This window comes from Aotus nancymaae, unplaced genomic scaffold, assembly GCF_030222135.1.
Source record: "Aotus nancymaae isolate 86718 unplaced genomic scaffold, 86718_ANA_hifiasm-v0.15.2.pri h1tg000010l, whole genome shotgun sequence".
In the NCBI taxonomy this organism is placed as follows: domain Eukaryota; kingdom Metazoa; phylum Chordata; class Mammalia; order Primates; family Aotidae; genus Aotus; species Aotus nancymaae.
In genome coordinates, this window is record NW_026988421.1 from 4318048 (window position 1) to 4325158 (window position 7111).

The following is a 7111-nucleotide window of genomic DNA, read 5'->3' on the forward strand; positions in this document are numbered from 1 at the left end:
CCACTAGAAAATTCAAGTTACATGTGTGGCTAACATTACTTCTATTGGACACGGTTGGTCTAGATAGTTCATGATATTGTGCAATTCAAGGAAGAGATCAAACCTCTTCAAAAATGCTGTCAAATCGTCACCATAGGCTTGTTCACACTTCTGGTTACCCACTACATAGGAAGCTTCCATGCTATATCGATTTACTTGAAACTCTTTTCAATACCAAGGCTATAATGCTCTTTGAAGAATCATAGCATTTTATAAAAGATATCTTGGAATTTTCTGACGCATATGGAATCTTGCTGGTTATTCATATTGTCTTGATCTTCCTGACGACCAAGAGGAATTCCACAGTAAATGGTTCCATCATAAGTTTGTAGGAGCCACACATCTGTTTATTAAAGGCAACAGGTGGTGCCTTTATTTTGCTCTATGAAAATAAAAAATAACTGGATATGTTGGTTGGAATCACATTTTTGAAATACGTATTTAGTATCTGGGTAAAACTGGGCAAATTTCAAAATGCAGAAAAGCCTGTGTTACAGGAGACAATACTGTGTTACAGAAGACAATACAATAAGTTCAGACAATACAATAAGTTCAGAAAAATATTACTGTGGAAATAAGAAAGTGTTCAGGAAACAATGTAATTTATAAAATTGATGTATCCTGTATAATATAAATTGCACAAGCAAAACCCTCTAATGGACTCATTGTAGGACATTAGCTCCCTCAAAGTACCTTCTTTTTCAGATGCTTCCAGGCTATTTCTGCGAGTTCCTCAAGGGTTTCCAGATTTAGCAAGTAAAAATACAGAATGCCTGATTAAATTCAAATATCAGGTAAATAACGACAAATTTTTAGTATAAGTATGCCCCATGCAATATTTGGGTCCTCTTATACTGAACAATTATTCACTGTTAAGCTGAAACAATTATTTTACATGGGACTCAGCAGATGTGGTTAAGAATTTTGCCTTGGGGAGACTTTCTTGGATTATCCAGGTACGCCCAACACATTCGTAAGGCGAGAAGGTCAGAGTCAGAGAAGGAAATGTGACTGTGGGTGCAGAGGTTGGTGTCAGGCAGCCATGAGCCAAGGAATGCAGGATCCCCCTAGCAGGTGGTGGAAAGTACAAAGAAACAAATTCTCCCCTAAGGCCTCCAGGAGGCACACAGGCCTTGATTTCAGCCCCATGAGACACCGTTTGGTGACTTCGGACTTACAAAAGTATAGGAGTAGATTTGTATTCTTTGAAGTCACTAAGTGCTGGCCATTTGTTTCAACAGCAATAGGAATCTTGTACAAGGGCTGAGCTGGATTTTCCCATGGGTTCCTCTAGGCTCTACAGCACAACAAAGACCAGGTTCCAACTTCCAGAAGAATATTGACTGAGCCATGATCATAGGCAACCACTATGATTGACCCCTGTGATTGACCCTTATGATTGCTCATAGGCAATTCAAATCACTTACAACCCCCGCACAGGGCCTCTCTCAGCCCTGCCCGACCTTGGCTCCCAGCATGCTTCTGTCTCACAGCTGTACATTTACAAGTCAAACTGGTCCTGGATCCCAAGACTAGGAGGACATTTCCCCTCTTACCTGAGTAAGATGTCCACCCAGGTTTGATCTCTTTAGGGCCACTGTTTTGCCCCACCACCGGCCACAGGACATGCATACATTTCTCTAAGCTGGGCTACCTGGTCTTAAATCCTGCCTGTGTTCCAGGCTGGGCTGGGCAAGGTGAGCCTGGAGTCCTGGTGAGTCCTCCATCTTGGGGTGAGGTGAGACACGACCCTGTGTATCTTCCCTATAGACCTCGATATCTCATCCTCATGGTCCAACAGTTGCTCTGAGAACATGCTCACAGCTCTGTAAGGCACAAAAGAATGTATGGGCAAAGGGCAGCTTCAGCCATCACTTAGGAGGGAAACACGTTTCTGTCACCAACACCCTGCAGAGTTGGCAACTCTGCCCACAAAAATAACAGCATCTGAGATGACTATGCAGAGGTCCTTGGCACTCCGAAGCCACATTTTCTCAAACCTCTCCTTTCCAATAGTCTCTTTGCTCCATGAATTTTGAACGGACCTTTGGCATGTTTCCCCAGAACTAAGAACAGATTACATCAAAATGCAAATTCAAATACATCCCACTCAGGAAGAAAACTGTTCACACATGAAAACAAGTTTCCCAGTTTCTCTTCATCTGGCTTCAAACAACCCTTAGCCACCCATCTCACCTCAGGCTACCTCATTATGTAGTTTTGGAGTGAAATGGACTTGGTCGTCATCTCCCAGACCCTAGAGGGAGGAACCATCCAGAAACATAGAGGAGGTGATTTTAGAGTATACCACTGGGTGGTGACTCACGGGTTTGTAGAGCAAGTGACCTTAGCCTCAGACTATTTATAAGTTACAGCAATACATTACTGGCAAGTTATTTAGTGTCGCTACTCTAGTGGGTAAGTTTTCCAATATTTTCCTCTTCTTTCAGCCATTTCATAATTTATTCCTAAAAAAGAAAAAAAAATGCTATGAAGCAAGAGTGCCATAGGTCTGTACCTTACTCAGAGTTGGCACTCAAAAAACATTTTAAATATGGGGTGGTTGAGAGGAAGCTGAGGAAGAGGACCCACTTGTCGAGTGTGTATAAGATTTCCAGGAAGTGGCTGGGGAAGAAGGGAAAAAGAAAGATTGAGCCAAAAACACATTTTAAATACAGGGTGGTTGAGAGGAAGCTGAGGAAGAGGACCCACTTGGTGAGTGTGTTTAAGATTTCCAGGGAGCAGCTGGGGAAGAACAGAGAGGGAAAGACTGAACCATTAAGGACATTAACCATGAGTGAACAAGATGCTGGTGGTTGCTCTCATTCCAGTTTCTTGCAGAGTTTTTCCATAGGGCTTAGGAGAATAGAAAATCTGACCAACTTGAAGTTCCTATGGAGAAAGTGAGAAGAGAAGGCACCCATTGCAGAGGCAGGGGCCATTTCCTGTCTAATCTTTTGTGGGCTTGTTCAAGATAAAGTCTTCCCTTGGCAGAGAGGTAGAGGAGGAGTTGGAAGCTCATTGACAGTCATAGTAGTTCCCTCTAATCATTAAAAATAGGCCTGGTGTGGTGGCTTATGCCTGTAATCCCAACACTTTGGGCGGTCAAGGCAGGTGGATCACCTGAGGTCAGGAGTTTGAGACCAGTCTGGCCAACATGGCAAAACCCCGCCTATACTAAAAATACACAAATCAGCCAGGCATGGTGGTGCATGCCTGTAATCTCAACTATTTGGGAGGCTGAGGCAGGATAATTGCTTGAACCCAGGAGGCAGAGGTTGCAGTGAGCCAAGATCATGCTGCTGCACTCCAGAGTGGGTGACAGAGACAGACTCTGTCTCAAAAAAAAAAAAAAAAAAAATTCACTGGGGAGAATTTCCCAGGGAAATATACTTTCTTTTTGAAAATTAGAGGTAATATTGAAGGAGAGGTTATATGAAACTCAGGGCAGCCCCAGGGTCTGGGCACGTTCCCAGAGGTTTCAGCAAATCCCAGTTTCTGCTTTGGCAGGTCCCAAGAGTCTGTCTGCTCACAGCCACCCTGAGTGCATAACTCTGCCCCTCCCTTGATTTCCACACTCGAGGCATTTGTAGGGGCGGTGGGCTTGAAGGAAAGTTGGGGAGACAGAACTGATTTGCAACTCATAATTGAATATTATAATAGCTATTCTCTGTTTTGAAATCCCTGGGCTGCCTTCCTTCAATCTTTCTCTCCTGGCTTCTCTCCTCTCCTTGACTCCCTCATACGGAGCAGCTCACCTCTGTCATTCGTTAACTTGTTCTAAGTCAACCTGAGGATCTTTCCTTCAACCCCACAAGCAGCTTATCAAGGTATTTTCCTAAATAATGAGAGCAAGCTCCCACCACCTCAAAAGATAATGTTAGTGCTTTCATTCAGATAACTTTTAAAATCCCACTACACAAATAAATATGGTATAGCCACACTTTAAAATTACATATTATGAAGCACCGTTTTTTTGGTAACATATATGAAAATTCAGTCTTGAGTTAGCTTAATAACAACTTCATTTTTTTCTATCATTATTATAATGGATTAAAAAGATTCAATGAGAAAGTGCAGTAGTGCACAAGATTATCTTATTATCTTCATTAAATATTGCCTAAGAAAGTGATAATTATTGTAGTCAAACTGTCAAAGCCAAAATGAGTCACAAGACAAATATTGTAGTTAAACCCTCTAGTTCCTCCAGTGCAGGCATTTGCCTAGAAAATACAGGTTTCTTAACTCTTCTAATTAATAGAGGAACCCTTTCTCAGGTGTGATAGACATACATGATCCCTTACCAAGATATTCCTCTTAAGGAAACTTGCAGGTTGTGGATGTAAACTATTTATGGTCATATAATGCCATTTTCTAAAAGGAAATTTTGAGAAATATTCCAAAAGACTAGAGGCTGCATAATTTGCAGTCAAGACGTGCCACCCTGGAGTATTTGTAAACACATTTATAAGCATACATGCCAGAGACATTTGCATATTATAATTTTTAATTGGTCTCATGATTCCACATGGAAACCTTTAGTTGAAGGGAAATTCTACTCCTTCCTCTAGAAAAGAAAGTTTCTTATAATGCCTTTATAGGCTGGCTTACAAAAGAACTTTTTCCCGTAGAGCATCAAGTGACATTCAGTATGTGGCAGCTCACTGATGTCACCTTCTCAGCACTTCTTCATCCTTTGTCTTCTGACATCCAAGGCCCAGATCAGGACAGGCTGTGTAATCTGTGGGGCCCAGTGCAAAATGAAAATGTGGGACTCTTTGTTAAAACATTAGAAATTTCAACATGGCAGCAGTCAAGCATTAAGCCAGTGCTCTGTTCTGGGCACTGGGCCATGTGCGCCTGCCCATGTTGCATGCTCTTGAAGCTGGCCCTGTTCAGAGTCTGTTTGGCTCTCTCCACCCTATCAATGTGCAGACTTGTCCACTCCACTTTACTTTAGTAAATCTTCTATTTCTACACTGGAAATGAAATTATCTCTTTCCCTGGCCATAGAAACAGGAGACCCCAAGTGTTCAGGGAACTGAAACATCAGGAGGAGCAGCTCTCCTGTGGCTCCTTCAGTTTATTACTGTGTTAGTCCGTTCTCTTGCTGTAAATAAAGACACACCTGAGACTAGTAACTTATAAAGGAAAGAGGTTCAATTGACTCACAGTTCTACATGGCTTGGGAGGCCTCAGGAAACTTACAATCATGGAGGAAGGGGAAACAAACACGTCCTTGTTCACATGGTGGCAGAAAGGAGAAGTGCTGAGCAAAAGCGGGGAAGGTCCCTTATAAAACCGTTAGATCTTGTGAGAACTGACTCAGTATCATGAGAACAGCAGGGCAGTAACCGCCCCCTACCCCATGATTAAATTACCTCCCACCAGTGCCTCCCATAGCAGGTGGGGATTATGGCAACTACAATTTAAGATGAGATTTGGGTGGGGATACAGCCAAACCATGTTGCTTGTATCACTGCTAATTAAATATTCAAGCAGCATTTCTCCTCTGGGCATTTTATAGTTCACAAACATCCCCCTATCTAACATTGTGCTATTGTTCCATGTGAATTGGATTATTATTCTTTCCTGAAGTTTCAAGATGGGCGTTGTGGTCACCAGACACCTGGGAAGTCTACCTAGATGATTCAAAAAATTTTAAGAGAATGAAAACATTAGAAGAAAGGCATCATGGTTAATTTCAGAGGAGGTTTTGAATTGACTCCAGGAGAATTTATTTCAGCATATGAATTTATCATAACAAATAATTATTGCTGGGTACCATGGGATGGGTAGCATTCATTCATTAGTGAGTGAGGTATGGCCTGCTCTCTACAGGAATTTATAGTTTAGTGAAGAGAAGGGGTATGTATGCCCATGGTTTTAATGAGCATGACAGAAAAGCAGGAATCAGGGAAAGAGCTGGGCTTCAAAGGATTTTGACAAATAGAGATGGAAAGTGAGCAAGGGTACTCAGAGAAGAACTTGCATGAGCAAAGGCCCAGAGGTAGGGAAGTCCAGGGCATGCTTGGGTAGTGGCAAATACTATGTTTATGAGGGAAAATGCAGTCCATGTGAAGGGGAGTAGGATAGCAAATAAAGCTGCAAAGTTGACTAGGACAAGACCCACAAGGGGCTCAGATGCCAAGAGAAGGAGACTGAACTCTATAGAAAGCAACGTGAGATGTGGCTGTAGGGGCTGACAGCTTTTGAATTTGGAAATTGCATGTTGTAATTTAAGAAGATGGACCAGGCAGTTGTGTTAGAAAAAATAGACACTTGGGAAGCTGTGATGAATTGCTTTAATTTCTGACACCTCGTATGAAAGCTGCACTTGAGGTCTTGCAAGGCTGAGGCTTGGGGGAGAGAAAAATGTAAGAAAAAAAGAGAGATACTTGGGGTGGGAGGCAAGGCAGTTGGAAGGTTAGCATTTGGGAGAACTGCAATAATGGCTTGAGCATGATTAGCAGCAAAAAGAATGAAATGGTTCCCAGGGCTGGCAGAGAATGCAAGGGGGAATGCAGATGACTCCAAGGTTTTCAGCTTGGGTGGCTGAAAGGATGTTGGCCCACCTGATAGAAATACAGAGTTCGAATTAGAAGGTGGTGTGAGGGGCATAAGCATCTCAGTGGGCCAATGGTGAGCAGGGGTGTCTGGGGGCGTGCACAGGTTAGGACACACGGGAGATGCTACACACAGCTGGCAGTGAGCCAGGAGAGTTCACGCTCTGGAGTCCTCTTCAGAGAGTACTAGCCAGGGCCTAGGAGGGCTGAGAAGGTCAGAGAAAGTGGACAGAGAGAGTGGGAAAGAGTTGGGCCAAGGGACAGGTCTTGACTGAGGAGGCCGTGGAGGAAGGTGGAGAAGTCCAGGTGAGAAAGCTGGGAGGAGCTTCTAGAGAGGGGAGTGCAGGGTGCTTCATGGGAAGGGGAAGCACCAGAAAGGGGGCGGCTGGTCTGCAACTCAAGGACGGTGATGGGGAAAGACACCCTGATGAGGAGGTGAGGAGCTGAGTGGGGGCCTCTAGGAAGCAGTTCTGGTGTGAGGCCATCAAGAGACTGAAGAGGCAGAA

At 43.4% G+C, this 7111-nt stretch overlaps 1 non-coding gene across 1 annotated transcript; it reads left to right on the forward strand.

The window, feature by feature from the left end:
* The first annotated feature begins 6327 nt into the window (after positions 1–6327).
* On the forward strand, positions 6328–6401 carry LOC135274076 (small nucleolar RNA SNORD60). Its single transcript, XR_010341887.1, has one exon. It is a non-coding gene; the product is annotated as a small nucleolar RNA SNORD60 (small nucleolar RNA).
* Positions 6402–7111: the final 710 nt, after the last annotated feature.